We start from the raw sequence: 19,019 nt of genomic DNA, 5'->3' as shown, positions 1-19,019 counted from the left end.
CTATTTGTTAAATCTTACAATTACTTGAAAATAGTCATATGAAAAACATGTATATGAAGAAATATGTTGAACTAGTAACTCAACATACAAGAAAACATGAAGTTATTGTCTGAGAGATTCGAGAGAAAAAACACACAAACTACAACTTGATAGGGTTGGTCGCTGACAACATATGATGGCATTCTGACATGTATATTAGTTTTGAGAAAAGAAATATTTGGAAAATATTTGTTTGGCAAACGCACGGTCATACGAATGGATAAGGTGATTAAAATAGTAGAAATGTGATGTATTATACATAAAATACACATTGGGTCACATATCTAATAACCCATAAAAAAAAATGAGCTACTACGTACAGCGACTATCTAATGATTTCCTACGGTTTGAAATATAAAAGAAATGGATTCAGTTATTTTAACCCGTGCATTGAACTATCTTTCTGTAAGTTTTAAAGAACACGGATTGTTTTTTTCATATACAATAATACATAGAACCGGAGAGTACACTTTTACATAAGACACATTTCCTGATGACAGACATAATTTTGTAGAAGTACGATTTTAGATAAAAAAGAACCAAGCAAATTAACAACTATTCTTTCAATTCTGTACAATGTCGGAGGAAGCAGTTGGTAAAAACATTTCCAGACATATCAAATGATATACACTTTAAAATGTATGGTTCAAAAAGGAATTAAACGTTTTGTCATTTCTTTCAAATTAAAAAACAAATAATGAACTTTCACGTCATTCACTCTTCATCATTTGCTTCCTCGTTGTCACTTTCGTCAACAGTAACTGGATCTGGCAGGTTACGAGCATCAAGAAGATATTTGCTCCAATCACGATAGTTTTCAAAAATTATATCCGTGTACTTTCCAATACCAAGATACCAAATTAAGGCCGTAACATGAGAGCAGGTTCCTACAACACGACTTCCGGCTTTGCACTGGCAATACCAACCCACGACACTAATGTCATCATATTTAACACATACACGATAGCATTTTGATGATATATGTCTTGATTGAATTTTAGCACACAAAAGATTCTCTTCATGGTCACATGTAAAAACTTCATAATTACCATCGTCATCTAGGTGTTCTCTTGTGTAACTTGGAGCAAGTTTTAGTTGGTAGACTCCAACAGTAATATTTCTTATATCTTCTTCTGATAAACGGGGAAAAGTAGGGGCGGATGAAGCATCAATCTTTTGCCATTTACAAGAACGTTTGTCAAGGCCTTCCTCTATTATTTTCTCATGGAGTAAGTTCTTTTGCTTTGAAAGATAAAGCATTTTAGACGCCAATTGTTCATCTTGTTCTGAGTCCCCTGTATTTAGTTCTTGCCAATATTTATTCATGATTGCACAGGCAATATTGACATAATCAGATACAAATGGAATCTGGCTATTTGGTAGAACTCTATCTAGATATTTCCATGACTTAATGCGGCCATTCACGGACTCTACCACCCAACAGATTTTTGTAACTAGTCTTGTTATGTTGCTGTCTTCAACTGGAAGTTGAGAGTCCCCTTTTTTATTAAAAGATGGCATTTTTGTTTGGATACCCATTTCTTGCAGTAAGTCAAGTGCATCTCGGAAACCCCGGTCGACAATCATAATGTCATCCTCAGTCACCCATTCTTTAAATTCCTCAATGTCATGTTGAATGATGTGCTTCATTATTTGTGCATCGTTGTTTTTGCCGTCGCTAAAGTACAGTCCAATTACACTTATAATGTAACCAGAAGTTGTTACAAAGACCATTGGTTTAACCAATGGTCGATGATTGTGCATACTATAGCATTTACGTTGGAACTTGAATTGTGAACTTTTCTGGATATAAATATAAGTGCCATCTGCGACTATAATTGCTGGATACATTCCTTTTCCAAACAGTGATTGCGCTAGAGGTCGAGTATGCGATGTTATAACCTCTTCCCTACTTATATGATTAAATCCTAGATTAGAAGGAACAAAATTGTCAGACAAGAATTTTCTAGCTGATGCAATAGCACGTCTAACAGAATCTTTACCAAGATTAAAAAGTGTTGATAAAAGTTTATTGGATAAACCAGACTTCAATTTGGTCAGAAATATCCCAATACATGTCCGAACACTTCGAGTCCGAGAATCCCGTAAATTACCCTTTTGGACAATTGAACATAGGTCATTAAAGTTTTCCTTAGAAAGGCCTGTCAGATTTAAAATGTCTGAGCTTGTAAGTGCATTTTCTGTATCAAAATCAATTCGCCCCTTGCTTCCTCTCAATGCCATATCTTGGATTTGCGTAATAAGGTCCATTAAGTCAGTACGGTTGAAAATGGACGAAGACTGCGAATGTGAAATTCTGTCAAGTGCATCAGGTAAAAATATTTCATTGCACAAGTGACCTGGACAACATCTGGCACCAACAGTGAGAACAATGAGTTTATCCAAAAATAAATTAAATCTAGCGTTTGTTGGGACGACTACTAGCTTTGGGCCTCGGCGTTTACACACAACACACTGCGAATGGCCACCTCCAGCTGATGGTATAGGCAGTGCGATACTTGGCGGAGATTTACATGGATGACATCTAGCATATTTTGTTGGAGGGACGTACTCCGTGTCATCATTATTTAATTCAGATATTGTAGTTTGTATGGTGCATCTTACATTTGTGTCAATTTCTCGAGAGCATCGTATTCTGCATTTATTACATATAACACTGTTAGTGTGATTAATTTTGTCCTGTTCAATGAAAAACTTCTGTTGTAAACATTTACGCAGTGATTTATTGTTGGGTCCTATGAGTTTCCGCCTGTCTCTGGTTTTTGGTCTCTTTGAACACAAAATGCAAGTATAGTTTCTGGGCGTTGACATTCTCTGAAAATTAGAAATGGAAATATTTTAACAGATAGCATGAGGTAAATCAGAATAACATACAGAATATCCGAAGTGTGATTTAAAATTATAAAATACAATATCGTAAAATGTTTTAGCCTGAGAATATCATGGTGCATATGTTTCTTAGTTTAGTTGTGTGTATTTGTCTGCGCACGTGTATGTGTGTGTGTGTTTACGTTTTTGTTAATTTACGTGCAAATTCCATCACGAAATATCAGTTTTGAAATATGCTATATTCAACCCTGATTGTTTATATACTTAATTATCGTTTAGCGTTTAAACGGACAAAAGTGTTTAAGTCAGTATCAAAATTACGGATAGTTAATAATAATAAATAAATCTTAAAGTCTTCATATATTAGAAAATTACAACCTAAAACATGAATACAAAGATGTAACGGATAAACATTAATGGGACAGCAAACCACCACCCCTATAACAACACACACACACAAAAGACAAACAGAGGGAAACATATAATATTCAACAAAGTAATGTCTACTCAATATGTAAACCTCTAAGTCTTCTCGAAATGTAGATAATGCATGCTCTCATCAAGATACGTTTATCATAATTATTAGAAGTTAAAACACGCAGTCAATTTATCTTAACCCTAGACTCACCTTTAGGTCATGAGTTCCTATCAGGAACCGACATATTCCTTTCACCCAGCATACACTTGCATTGTTTAAGCCAGCTTAAAATCTGTTGAAAAAAATGAAGATTATCAAAATAATGTATACTTATTTTGAACTAAATATGACAGGGTATTAAGTAAACATTTTGTGTTGAGAAAGTTTATTAAAATAAAAATATTAATAACCATTTCTCAATTTAAAGATAAAGGATTATTACTTCTATAGCCGCACACTATAAATTGTCAAAAAGTAGTCTTTTTGTTTCTGTGCCTGATAATACAATGTTATCAATTAATCATCATTCAAACATAGGTTTAAACTGTTTATTCGAGCACAAATGCTTTAAGACATGAATCAGTTAAAATAAGGAATACCTTATTAAGGGACCATTAAGTATGTAAGTGACAACTGCTAGTACATACTGGTAAAGTACAATGTCTCTATTAAAAATACCATGTATACTGCTCTTCAGTAAATATCTATAAAAAAACTTCATCATTCAAAATCATTCTTTAACACGTTATGACAATATTAAAAAAGTATTTATGCATTTATGCACAAAAAAAAATTACAAAAAAATTTTGAGATTCGAACCTGGCATCTCCGGATTGCCAGCATGACTACCTTATCCTCACGACTATCCCGTCAACCTTTTATAATTCGTTAATTTACAGGTACTTAAATTCAACAGTACGTCAGAAAAGTTTCTTCAGCATACGACACCTAAGAAACTATAATACTGTTTTAACATAAACTTCAAATTGTAGGATAAATTGTGATCTTTTCACTGTTTATTATACGACCGCAAAAAAATTTTGTGGTCGTATATTGGTATGACGTTGGCGTCGTCGTCGTCGTTTCCGGCGTCGTCGTCCGAAGACACATTGGTTTTCGCACTCTAACTTTAGTTTAAGTGAATGGATCTTTTAGAAATTTGACCATAAGGTTAAATACCACAAAAGGAAGGTTGGGATTGATTTTGGGGGTTATGGTACCAACAGTTAAGGAATAAGGGGCCAAAAAGGGGCCAAAAATAAGCATTTTCTAGTTTCTAGACAATAACTGTGAAACGGTGTATGGATCTCTCTGAAATTATACTACAAGTTTCCATACCACAAAGGGATGGTTAGGATTTGCTTTGGGGGGTTATGGCTCTAACCGTTTAGGAATTAGGGGCAAAAAAGGGGGAAAAACAAGGTTGTCCTGGTTAATGGACAAATACTTTAGTACAAAACATAATTTAAAGCAGTGTAAGGGAGATAAATCAAATACATCATTGAAATTATCTCCCTTACACTGCTTTTAAATTATGTATAAAAGTAATGGTTAATGAACAATAAAGATAATTTAAAACAGTGTAAGGGAGGTAATCCAAATACAACGTTTTGGTTACTTCCCTTACACTGCTTTTAAATTATGTTTAAAGAAATGCATATTTATAAAGGAAGACCAGTAAAAATATCTGCAAATGTTGCATCATTTTTTTTTTCAAAAAATCCACATGAAAGATTTGACACTATATTTTTTATTCTATTATAAAATAGATTAAGATAGCACTATGGTAAATTTAAATGGGTAATTATGGTTGCCAACTCCATTGGAAATTTGAATTGAGGTTATGACCATATATTGAGGGAAAGAAATTTTTGGGGGAAAAAAGGGGGGGGGGGGGATAAAAAGAAATTGTGGGGGGTCAATTTTTTCTCATTTCAAATTTCAGAAATTAAAAAGAATTATTCTTCAAATATTATTTTTTTTTAAATTTCAAATATTGAAAAATTTCAAGAAGTAATCTTTAATTGCACAGTATGGCACATTAGATTTGTAAAATCTTTGATCACATTTATTTATTTGTTATGCCGAATCTAACAGTGTATTTAGATTTTTAATTTTGGGTCCAGTTTTCAAATTGGTCTACATTAAGGTCCAAAGGGTCCAAAATTAAATTTTGTTTGATATTAGCAAAAATTGAATATATGAGGTTCTTTGATATGCTGAATCTAAACATGTATTTAGATTTTTGATTTTTGGCCCAGTTTTCAAGTTGGTCCAAATTGGGGTCCAAAATTAAACTTTGTTTGATTTCAACAAAAATTGAATATATGGGGTTCTTTGATATGCTGAATCTAACCATGTATTTAGATTTTTTATTTGTGGACCCCGTTATCAAATTGGTTCATATTGAGGTCAAAAGGGTCCAAAATTAAACTTTGTTTGATTTCATCTAAAATTGAATTATTGGGGTTCTTTGATATTCCAAATCTAACCGTGTATTTAGATTTTTAATTTTGGGTCCTGTTTTTTGAATTGGTCTACATTAAGGTCCAAAGGGTCCAAAATTAAACTTAGTTTGATTTTAACAAAAATTGAATTCTTGGGGTTCTTTGATATGCTGAATCTAAACATGTGTTTAGATTTTTGATTATGGGCCCAGTTTTCAAGTTGGTCAAAGATAGGGTCCAGTATTTAAACTTTGTTTGATTTCAACAAAAATTGAATATATGGGGTTCTTTGATATGCTGAATCTAAACATGTATTTAGATTTTTGATTATGGGCCCAGTTTTCAAGTTGGTCCAAATTGGGGTCCAAAATTAAACTTTGTTTGATTTCAACAAAAATTGAATATATGTGGTTCTTTGATATGCTGAATCTAACCATGTATTTAGATTTTTTATTTGTGGGCCCCGCTATCAAATTGGTTCATATTGAGGTCAAAAGGGTCCAAAATTAAACTTTGTTTGATTTCATCAAAAATTGAATTATTGGGGTTCTTTGATATGCCAAATCTAACCGTGTTTTTAGATTTTTAATTTGGGTCCCGTTTTTTAAATTGGTCTTCATTGAGGTCCAAAGGGTCCAAAATTTAACTTTGTTTGATTTTAGCAAAAATTGAATATATGAGGTTCTTTGATATGCTGAATCTAAACATGTATTTAGATTTTTATACAACCGCAAAAAAATTTTGTGGTCGTATATTGGTATGACGTTGGCGTCGTCGTCGTCGTCGTTGTCGTCGTCGTCGTCCGGCGTCGTCGTCCGAATACACATTCGTTTTCGCACTCTAACTTTAGTTTAAGTGAATGGATCTTTTTGAAATTTGACCATAAGATTAAATACCACAAAAGGAAGGTTGGGATTGATTTTGGGGGTTATGGTACCAACAGTTAAGGAATTAGGGGCCAAAAAGGGGCCAAAAATAAGCATTTTCTAGTTTCCAGACAATAACTGTGGAACTGTGTATGGATCTCTCTGAAATTATACTACAAGTTTCCATACCACAAAGGGATGGTTAGGATTTGCTTTGGGGGGTTACGGCTCAAACCGTTTAGGAATTAGGGGCAAAAAAGGGGGAAAAACAAGGTTGTCCTGGTTAATGGACAAATACTTTAGTACAAAACATAATTTAAAGCAGTGTAAGGGAGATAAATCAAATACATCATTGAAATTATCTCCCTTACACTGCTTTTAAATTATGTATAAAAGTAATGGTTAATGAACAATAAAGATAATTTAAAACAGTGTAAGGGAGGTAATCCAAATACAACGTTTTGGTTACTTCCCTTACACTGCTTTTAAATTATGTTTAAAGAAATGCATATTTATAAAGGAAGACCAGTAAAAATATCTGCAAATGTTGCATCATTTTTTTTTTCAAAAAATCCACATGAAAGATTTGACACTATATTTTTTATTCTATTATAAAATAGATTAAGATAGCACTATGGTAAATTTAAATGGGTAATTATGGTTGCCAACTCCATTGGAAATTTGAATTGAGGTTATGACCATATATTGAGGGAAAGAAATTTTTGGGGGAAAAAAGGGGGGGGATAAAAAGAAATTGTGGGGGGTCAATTTTTTCTCATTTCAGATTTCAGAAATTAAAAAGAATTATTCTTCAAATATTATTTTTTTTTAAATTTCAAATATTGAAAAATTTCAAGAAGTAATCTTTAATTGCACAGTATGGCACATTAGATTTGTAAAATCTTTGATCACATTTATTTATTTGTTATGCCGAATCTAACAGTGTATTTAGATTTTTAATTTTGGGTCCAGTTTTCAAATTGGTCTACATTAAGGTCCAAAGGGTCCAAAATTAAACTTTGTTTGATATTAGCAAAAATTGAATATATGAGGTTCTTTGATATGCTGAATCTAAACATGTATTTAGATTTTTGATTTTTGGCCCAGTTTTCAAGTTGGTCCAAATTGGGGTCCAAAATTAAACTTTGTTTGATTTCAACAAAAATTGAATATATGGGGTTCTTTGATATGCTGAATCTAACCATGTATTTAGATTTTTTATTTGTGGACCCCGTTATCAAATTGGTTCATATTGAGGTCAAAAGGGTCCAAAATTAAACTTTGTTTGATTTCATCTAAAATTGAATTATTGGGGTTCTTTGATATTCCAAATCTAACCGTGTATTTAGATTTTTAATTTTGGGTCCTGTTTTTTGAATTGGTCTACATTAAGGTCCAAAGGGTCCAAAATTAAACTTAGTTTGATTTTAACAAAAATTGAATTCTTGGGGTTCTTTGATATGCTGAATCTAAACATGTGTTTAGATTTTTGATTATGGACCCAGTTTTCAAGTTGGTCAAAGATAGGGTCCAGTATTTAAACTTTGTTTGATTTCAACAAAAATTGAATATATGGGGTTCTTTGATATGCTGAATCTAAACATGTATTTAGATTTTTGATTATGGGCCCAGTTTTCAAGTTGGTCCAAATTGGGGTCCAAAATTAAACTTTGTTTGATTTCAACAAAAATTGAATATATGTGGTTCTTTGATATGCTGAATCTAACCATGTATTTAGATTTTTTATTTGTGGGCCCCGCTATCAAATTGGTTCATATTGAGGTCAAAAGGGTCCAAAATTAAACTTTGTTTGATTTCATCAAAAATTGAATTATTGGGGTTCTTTGATATGCCAAATCTAACCGTGTTTTTAGATTTTTAATTTGGGTCCCGTTTTTTAAATTGGTCTTCATTGAGGTCCAAAGGGTCCAAAATTAAACTTAGTTTGATTTTAACAAAAATTGAATTCTTGGGGTTCTTTGATATGCTGAATCTAAACATGTGTTTAGAATTTTGATTATGGGCCCAGTTTTCAAGTTGGTCCAAGTTGGGGTCCAAAATTAAACTTTTTTTGATTTCAACAAAAATTGAATATATTGGGTTCTTTGATATGCTGAATCTAACCATGAATTTAGATTTTTTATTTGTGGGCCCCGCTATCAAATTGGTTCATATTGAGGTCAAAAGGGTCCAAAATTAAACTTTGTTTGATTTCATCAAAAATTGAATTATTGGGGTTCTTTGATATTCCAAATCTAATCGTGTATTTAGATTTTTAATATTAAGTCCCGTTTTTTAAATTGGTCTACATTAAGGTCCAAAGGGTCCAAAATTAAACTTAGTTTGATTTTAGCAAAAATTGAATTCTTGGGGTTCTTTGATATGCTGAATCTAAACATGTGTTTAGATTTTTAATTATGGGCCCAGTTTTCAAGTTGGTCCAAGTTGGGGTCCAAAATTAAACTTTGTTTGATTTTAACAAAAATTGAATATATGGGGTTCTTTGATATGCTGAATCTAACCATGTATTTTGATTTTAGACATTGGACCATAATAGGTAAATTAAAAAAATTCAAGTTCTTAGACCACATTCTTTCTGTGTCAGAAACCTATGCTGTGTCAAATATTTAATAACAATCCAAATTCAGAGCTGTATCAAGCTTGAATGTTGTGTCCATACTTGCCCCAACTGTTCAGGGTTCGACCTCTGCGGTCGTATCAAGCTGCGCCCCAGCGAAGCATTTTATTGATTATGGGCCCAGTTTTCAAGTTGGTCCAAATTGGGGTCCAAAATTAAACTTTGTTTGATTTCAACAAAAATTGAATATATGGGGTTCTTTGATATGCTGAATCTAACCATGTATTTAGATTTTTGATTTTTGGGCCTCGTTATCAACTTTGTCCACATTGAGGTCAAAAGGGTCCAAAATTAAACTTGAAAATGAATCTAACCATGTATTTAGATTTTGGATATTGGACCATAATAGGTGAATGTCCAATTTAAAATTTTTAAGTTCTTAGACCACATTCATTCTGTGTCAGAAACCTATGCTGTGTCAAATATTTAATCACAATCCAAATGGTCGTTGTCGTCGTCGTCGTCTGGCGTCGTCCGAAGACACATTGGTTTTCGCACTCTAACTTTAGTTTAAGTGAATGGATCTCTATGAAATTTTACCACAAGGTTCAATACCACAAAAGGAAGGTTGGGATTGATTTTGGGGGTTATGGTTCCAACAGTAAAGGAATTAGGGGCCAAAAATAAGCATTTTTGTAACTTCCAGACATAACTTGTGTGTTAGTGTATGGATCTGTCTGACATTGTACCACAAGGTTCCATATCACAAAAGGAATGCTGGGATTGATTTTGGGGGTAATTGCCTCAAAATTTTAGGAATTAGGGGCAAAAAAAGGGGCAAAAAACAAGCATTTTTCTAGTTTCATGACAATAACTTGTGTGTAAGTGTATGGATCTTTCTGAAATTGTACTACAAGGTTCCATATCACAAAGGGAAAGCTGGAATTGAGTTTGGGGGTAATTGCCGAAAGGTTTAGGAATTGGGGGCCAAAAAGGGGCCAAAAATAAGCATTTTCTAGTTTCCAGAAAATAACTTGTGTTCAAGTGTATGGATCTCTCTGAAATTGTACTGCAAGGTACCATACCACAAAGGGAAGGCTGGGATTGATGATGGGGGTAATTGCCTCAATATTTTAGGAATTAGGGGCAAAAAAGGGGCAAAAAACAAGCATTTTTCTAGTTGCAGGACAATAACTTGTGTGTAAGTGTATGGATCTTTCTGAAATTGTACTACAAGGTTCCATATCACAAAGGGAAAGCTGGGTTTGAGTTTGGGGGTAATTGCCCTAAACGTTTAGGAATATGGGGCCAAAATACACATTTTTCTAGTTTCCAGACAATAACTTGTGTTCAAGTGTATGGATCTCTCTGAAATTGTACTGCAAGGTACCATACCACAAAGGGAAGGCTGGGATTGAGTTTGGGTGTTTTTCCTTTTTTTTCTTTTTTTCTTTTTTGTTTTCTTTTAAAATTTTCCATTTTAAGTTGGTTATTTCTGATTTATATTTAAAAGCAAATAATAATGATATGGTAGGAGATACACACCAAACAGGATGTGTAAATTATTATATAATAAGTATTGTGCAATAGCAAGAAATTTTCAATTGCACAGTATTGCACAATAGCAAGAAATCTTCAATTGCACAGTATTGCGCAATAGCAAGAAATCTTCAATTGCACAGTATTGTGCAATAGCAAGAAATATCCAATAGCACAATATTGCGCAATAGCAAGAAATTGTCAATTGTACAGTATTGCGCAATAGCAAGAAATATTTAATTGCACAGTATTGTGCAAAAGAAGATACTTCGTATAAATTGCTTATTTCTTGACCAATTTCAATGGGGTTTTATTCTTGAATTCTTGGTGTTCTTTAATATGCTGAATCTAACTGTGTATTTAGTTTTTGGATTTTGGGCCCCGTTTTTAAATTGGTCCACATTGAGGTCCAAAGTGTCCAAAATTAAACTTTGTTTGATTTCATCAAAAATTGAATTATTGGGGTTCTTTGATATGCCGAATCTAACCGTGTATTTAGATTCTTAATTTTTGGTTCGGTTTTCAAATTGGTCTACATTAAGGTCCAAAGGGTCCAAAATAAAACTTAGTTTGATTTTAACAAAAATTGAATTCTTGGGGTTCTTTGATATGCTGAATCTAAACATGTGTTTAGATTTTTGATTATGGACCCAGTTTTCAAGTTGGTCCAAGATAGGGTCCAGTATTTAAACTTTGTTTGATTTCAACAAAAATTGAATATATGGGGTTCTTTGATATGCTGAATCTAAACATGTATTTAGATTTTTGATTATGGGCCCAGTTTTCAAGTTGGTCCAAATTGGGGTCCAAAATTAAACTTTGTTTGATTTCAACAAAAATTGAATATATGAGGTTCTTTGATATGCTGAATCTAAACATGTATTTAGATTTTTTATTTGTGGGCCGAGCTATCAAATTGGTTCATATTGAGGTCAAAAGGGTCCAAAATTAAACTTTGTTTGATTTCATCAAAAATTGAATTATTGGGGTTCTTTGATATGCCAAATCTAACCGTGTTTTTAGATTTTTAATTTGGGTCCCGTTTTTTTAATTGGTCTTCATTGAGGTCCAAAGGGTCCAAAATTAAACTTAGTTTGATTTTAACAAAAATTGAATTCTTGGGGTTCTTTGATATGCTGAATCTAAACATGTGTTTAGATTTTTGATTATTGGCCCAGTTTTCAAGTTGGTCCAAGTTGGGGTCCAAAATAAAACTTTTTTTGATTTCAACAAAAATTGAATATATGGGGTTCTTTGATATGCTGAATCTAACCATGAATTTAGATTTTTTATTTGTGGGCCACGCTATCAAATTGGTTCATATTGAGGTCAAAAGGGTCCAAAATTTAACTTTGTTTGATTTCATCAAAAATTGAATTATTGGGGTTCTTTGATATTCCAAATCTAACCCTGTATTTAGATTTTTAATTTTAAGTCCCGTTTTTTAAATTGGTCTACATTAAGGTCCAAAGGGTCCAAAATTAAACTTAGTTAGATTTTAGCAAAAATTGAATTCTTGGGGTTCTTTGATATGCTGAATCTAAACATGTGTTTAGATTTTTGATTATGGGCCCAGTTTTCAAGTTTGTCCAAGTTGGGGTCCAAAATTAAACTTTGTTTGATTTTAACAAAAATTGAATATATGGGGTTCTTTGATATGCTGAATCTAACCATGTATTTTGATTTTGGACATTGGACCATAATAGGTAAATTAAAAAAATTCAAGTTCGTAGACCACATTCTTTCTGTGTCAGAAACCTATGCTGTGTCAAATATTTAATAACAATCCAAATTCAGAGCTGTATCAAGCTTGAATGTTGTGTCCATACTTGCCCCAACTGTTCAGGGTTCGACCTCTGCGGTCGTATCAAGCTGCGCCCCAGCGAAGCATTTTATTTTTATGTATATATTCATAATATAAAGTTATAGAAAAGAAACACACAAAAGTTTCCTAGTACAAGTAGTTTTCATACCCCGTAAATTTCTTTTCTTTTTCATCGCCCTGCATTATTGATACTCAACTGTAAAATAAGGACATTTCTGGTAAAGATACCAATTCATTTTTGGTATAATTTACTTTTCAAACGGATTGATGTAAGCTTTTTAAGTTGAAATGATCGTGCAAATACTGCCGTGAGAAGATTAATATTTTAAATATGATAAACTGTACGGAACCCTGCATATTTCTGTTGAGATAAATTGATAAGTAAAATAATCAACATACCCTTTTGAATTACAACCGAAATTAATAATCCTTTGACAGCTATTCTCTAAAGTTGAGCTAAGTAGATCGGGTCTAAAGTACTGCTGGTAACTAGACGCTTTCCTTTTGTGGTTGTCCTAAAAGATGTCTTCAATAATCTGAACCGGTTTTTTTCAAATTTCCGAAACTACTTTTTTATGATCATGTTATATCTGTTATATATATATAAAGTGATCAGACAAACTAAATATTTTACATGTCGCAAATCAATTAATTTAATGTAAAATTAAGTTCTATACTGATTTTTGTCGAGCCTTCGACTTTTGTCGAAAAAGCGAGACATAGCGATCCTACATTCCGTCGGCGTCGTCGTTGTCGGCGGCGTCCACAAATATTCACTCTGTGGTTAAAGTTTTTGAAATTTTAATAACTTTCTTACACTATCCTGGATTTCTACCAAACTTGGACAGAAGCTTGTTTATGATCATAAGATAATATTCAAAAGTAAACTTTGTAAAAAAAAAATTTCATTTTTTCCGTATTTTACTTATAAATGGACTTAGTTTTTCTGCCAAAGAAACATTACATTCACTCTGTGGTTAAAGTTTTTGAAATTTTAATAACTTTCTTAAACTATCCTGGATTTCTACCAAACTTGGACAGAAGCTTGTTTATGATCATAAGATAATATTCAAAAGTAAATTTTGTAAAAAAAAAATTCCATTTTTTCCGTATTTTACTTATAAATGGACTTAGTTTTTCTGCCAAGAAACATTACATTCACTCTGTGGTTAAAGTTTTTGAAATTTTAATAACTTTCTTAAACTATCCTGGATTTCTATCAAACTTGGAAAGAAGCTTGTTTATGATCAAAAGAAAGTATCCAGAAGTAAATTTTGTAAAAAAAAAATTCCATTTTTTCCGTATTTTACTTATAAATGGACTTAGTTTTTCTGCCATGAAACATTACATTCACTCTGTGGTTAAAGTTTTTGAAATTTTAATAACTTTCTTAAACTATCCTGGATTTCTACCAAACTTGGAAAGAAGCTTGTTTATGATCAAAAGATAGTATCCAGAAGTAAATTTTGTAAAAAAGTAAAAAAAAAATCATTTTTTCCGTATTTTACTTATAAATGGACTTAGTTTTTCTTCCAGTTAACATTACATACAGTCTGCACTTTAAGTTTTTAAAACATTTATTAGATTCATAAACTATCCTGGATTTTTACCAAACTTGGACAGAAGCTACTTACAATCAAAAGATAGTATAGAGAGGAATATTTTTATTAATTTTTTTCCTCATTTTTGTTGAGCCTGCGATTAACAGCAAAAGTAGGCGAGACACTGGGTTCCGCGGAACCCTTACGAATTTTTAAAAAATTTTATTACTGTTTTTTTTCTTTCTATTTTTTATCGGTCATCGTTTGACAACATGCCCTGGCCCCAAGTTTGTGTCTCTATTCGATCCACAGTCATATCAATAATAAACCATGGAAAAGACTAAGAAGACTAAAAAAGGTTTAAAAACAATCCACTTTGAGATGAATAATATTAATTTGCATCACATTGAAGTTATAAGTTGTATTTGCGAGTAAACTGGTTATCTGAAAGGGGTATAACGTCAGGTGTTCAATGCCTCCCGAGAAGAAACGATTCCGCTTTTGACAAAAAATTCATACCCTCCGCAGGCATGTGCCAAAAAAATATTTTGCTACTATTTTGTTTGTTTATAGTTCCGTTTATCGTTTAAAGGGAAACTTCGCAAAAAAATGAAAAATTGATATTATGTCCATTCTGTATAAAAAAGCTCAAATTCATAAATATTAAAGTTTTATTCTGCTAGATAAGAGATCACCATCGATTTTAAATTTAGAGTATCAATTCTCTGCGTGCGGCCATTTTGACATCTTCTCGGTTTAGAAACCACGATATGTCTATAAACCACAAAGGACCAAAACCAACAGTAACCTACTGTAGTCGTAATTGCGTGTCGATATCTTGTCAATCGTACGGTTGTTTTATCCGACTAACAAAACGGAAAATGTAATTATTTTTTAAATAACCATGGTCTGTCGTTTTTAAACTGTTTATATGGGAATTAGTTAAAAAGTCAAAGTTCAAAGTCATAAATAAGTGTTCCGTGTAAAATTGTTTTCGAAAATCTAATTTGTTCATAATTATACGACTGCAAAAAAATTTTTGTGGTCGTATATTGGTATGACGTTGGCGTCGTCGTCGTCCAGCGTCGTCGTCGTCGTAGTCGTCGTCGTCCGGCGTCGTCCGAAGACACATTGGTTTTCGCACTCTAACTTTAGTTTAAGTGAATGGATCTTTATGAAATTTTACCACAAGGTTCAATACCACAAAAGGAAGGTTGGGATTGATTTTGGGGGTTATGGTAATAACAGTAAAGGAATTAGGGGCCAAAAAGGGGCCAAAAATAAGCATTTTTGTAACTTCCAGACATAACTTGTGTGTTAGTGTATGGATCTCTCTGATATTGTACCACAAGGTTCCATATCACTAAAGGAATGCTGGGATTGATTTTGGGGGTAATTGCCTCCAAATTTTAGGAATTAGGGGCCAAAAAAGGGGCAAAAAACAAGCATTTTTCTAGTTTCATGACAATAACTTGTGTGTAAGTGTATGGATCTTTCTGAAATTGTACTACAAGGTTCCATATCACAAAGGGAAAGCTGGGTTTGAGTTTGGGGGTAATTGCCCTAAACGTTTAGGAATTTGGGGCCAAAAAGGGGCCAAAAAACACATTTTTTTCTAGTTTCCAGACAATAACTTGTGTTCAAGTGTATGGATCTCTCTGAAATTGTACTGCAAGGTACCATACCACAAAGGGAAGGCTGGGATTGAGTTTGGGGGTGATGAATCATAATGGGGGTTCAAAAAATTTGGGGGGGGGGGGGATTTATTTTTTTTTCCTTTTTTTTCTTTTTTTCCTTTTTTGTTTCTTTTAAAATTTTCCATTTTAAGTTGGTTATTTCTGATTTATATTTAAAATCAAATAATAATGATATGGTAGGAGATACACACCAAACAGGATGTGTAAATTATTATATAATAAGTATTGTGCAATAGCAAGAAATTTTCAATTGCACAGTATTGCACAATAGCAAGAAATCTTCAATTGCACAGTATTGCGCAATAGCAAGAAATCTTCAATTGCACAGTATTGCGCAATAGCAAGAAATATCCAATAGCACAATATTGCGCAATAGCAAGAAATTGTCAATTGTACAGTATTGCGCAATAGCAAGAAATATTTAATAGCACAGGATTGTGCAAAAGAAGATACTTCCTATAAATTGCTTATTTCTTGACCAATTTCAATGGGGTTTTATTCTTGATTTCATGGAGTTATTTAATATGCTGAATCTAACCGTGTATTTAGTTTTTGGATTTTGGGCCCCGTTTTTAAATTGGTCCACATTGAGGTCCAAAGGGTCCAAAATTAAACTTTGTTTGATTTCATCAAAAATTGAATTATTGGGGTTCTTTGATATGCCGAATCTAACTGTGTATTTAGATTCTTAAATTTTGGTTCCGTTTTCAAATTGGTCTACATTAAGGTCCAAAGGGTCCAAAATTAAACTTAGTTTGATTTTAACAAAAATTGAATTCTTAGGGTTCTTTGATATGCTGAATCTAAACATGTATTTAGATTTTTGATTATGGGCCCAGTTTTCAAGTTGGTCCAAATCGGGGTCCAAAATTAAACTTTGTTTGATTTCAACAAAAATTGAATATATGGGGTTCTTTGATATGCTGAATCTAACCATGTATTTAGATTTTTGATTTTTGGGCCCCGTTATCAACTTTGTCCACATTGAGGTCAAAAGGGTCCAAAATTAAACTTTGTTTGATTTCATCAAAAATTGAATTATTGGGGTTCTTTGATATGCCGAATCTAACCGTGTATTAAGATTCTTAATTTTTGGTTCCGTTTTCAAATTGGTCTACATTAAGGTCCAAAGGGTCCAAAATTAAACTTAGTTTGATTTTAACAAAAATTGAATTCTTAGGGTTCTTTGATATGCTGAATCTAAACATGTATTTGGATTTTTGATTATGGGCCCAGTTTTCAAGTTGGTCCAAATCGGGGTCCAAAATTAAACTTTGTTTGATTTCAACAAAAATTGAATATATGGGGTTCTTTGATATGCTGAATCTAACCATGTATTTAGATTTTTGATTTTTGGGCCCCGTTATCAACTTTGTCCACATTGAGGTCAAAAGGGTCCAAAATTAAACTTTGTTTGATTTCATCAAAAATTGAATTCTTGGGGTTCTTTGATATGCTGAATCTAACCATGTATTTAGATTTTGGATATTGGACCATAATAGGTGAATGTCCAATTTAAAATTTTTAAGTTCTTAGACCACATTCAATCTGTGTTAGAAACCTATGCTGTGTCAAATATTTAATCACAATCCAAATCCAAAGCTGTATCAAGCTTGAATGTTGTGTCCATACTTCCCCCAACTGTTCAGGGTTCGACCTCTGCGGTCGTATCAAGCTGCGCCCTGCGGAGCATTTTATTTTTATATGTAATAAACTTATTTAAATAAATTTTGGACCTTCCCTTATCTGATCACCAGCATGGCTAAAGGTATTACTCCCAAAGGTATTGTGAGATGACACGTCCAGGTATTCAAGCGATTTCCTGTCGGGCTTGCAAGTTCATGCATCATTTCACTTCTGAGGGTATTGATCAGTGTACACGGCCGATAACTTGTAACTTTCCATTTTGAACTATCAGGTGTATAATATACATCTCTGTCTTGCGTGTCCGATAGTGATATACTAGTCATTACTAAACTCATACGCTTATTTATAAATAACATTTCTGGTGTAAAGAATATTATTTATCTTAATCTAAATAATTCCAAAAAAAGATTTGATAAAATAAAAATCTATTTACATATTTTTTCCAAGGGTAAATTGGGGAAAATGTAAGTATATACTCGTTGTCAATAATGAAGGACATTTTGAAACATACAAGAAATATTGATTTAACAAAAATGTACGCACTTGTCGATCATTGGTTTATACGCCTGGATAGAAAGTTACGGAACTATAGATAGTCGCAATTTAAAATATATACATGTATATTGAATATAAGAAAGAAACATACATTTTGTTTAAATTGGGGTGAAAAATTTGTAAATAGTCCACGTATGCGAACAGTATGTAATCATCGGATGTCGATGGAATATTGTATACCAAAAGAAGAAAAAGAAGAATCAATTAGATTGTTCTCGAACAGTTGAATAAATTCGTCATCATCACAATTGTTGGGTATAATGTATAATAATGTGAACATGGTTCTGAAAGTACCTTATGCCAAATTTCCTGTTCCGACATGCATGTAATATATATGCCACTGGACGTGCACTAATGATCCAAAAAAGTCTATTTGAAGAAATAAAGAAACTTCACTTCGGATAGACTGATAGTAGTTGTACAAAAATGTATTAACGAATATCGTTTTAACGTCTGATCAGCTAGAGGGTTGATTGATTTATTACGTTAGATTGTTGGTGAATAAGCCATTCCCAATATTGCACTTATGCATAAAATATTAAATAAGAGTAACATGAGAAAAAATATAAATACGAAAAGTCCCATATCTGGTAAAAAAAAAGTCTCACTATCTATAGGATTTCACGTACAATTGTCATTCTTAATAGAAATAACGGACAGTCATTATAATTCATGAATGACGGTACGCTTTGAAATAAAAAAGGGGTGCCGCATATTATTCATCATCAATCTATTTTTTTCAAGTTTATACTTTCCTGTTATTCTTATCAGTTAACGCAGAGACATGTCACTATGCATCTCTCGTTAACATCAACTATATAAATATCTGAATCTGATGTGACTTACCGTTCATCTCTTGCTTTTTTTTTTCCTCTTTTTTTTTTGATTTGGGCATGCAGGAACATTAACATTGTTAGATATACTTATGGTTCCAAGGTTGTTATTTTTTTTTTGGGGGGGGGGGGGGAAGTGGCGTGTTGAAGGTCAAGTCTATCGAAAGTTACAAAATAAGAGCGT

The 19,019-nt window shown here is 32.6% G+C and overlaps 1 protein-coding gene and 1 long non-coding RNA gene across 4 annotated transcripts in view; both read left to right on the top strand.

The window, feature by feature from the left end:
- Nucleotides 1–19,019, top strand: part of LOC127723487 (calmodulin-regulated spectrin-associated protein 1-like) — a 73,383-nt gene that overhangs the window by 30,236 nt on the left and 24,128 nt on the right. The gene's annotated exons all lie outside the window — the stretch shown is intronic.
- LOC127723504 (uncharacterized) lies at nucleotides 5,486–17,515 on the top strand. 2 transcript variants are annotated; one of them, XR_007992105.1, is made up of 3 exons: nucleotides 5,486–6,435; nucleotides 7,673–9,532; nucleotides 16,790–17,515. It is a non-coding gene; the product is annotated as an uncharacterized LOC127723504 (long non-coding RNA). The 2 variants fall into 2 exon arrangements; XR_007992106.1 differs by lacking the exon at nucleotides 16,790–17,515 and adding an exon at nucleotides 11,669–12,639.

Source organism: Mytilus californianus, unplaced genomic scaffold (assembly GCF_021869535.1).
Source record: "Mytilus californianus isolate M0D057914Y unplaced genomic scaffold, xbMytCali1.0.p SCAF_13, whole genome shotgun sequence".
NCBI lineage: Eukaryota > Metazoa > Mollusca > Bivalvia > Mytilida > Mytilidae > Mytilus > Mytilus californianus.
Note: the sequence above shows the minus strand (reverse complement) of the source record. Positions and strands in the feature narration are given on the sequence as shown.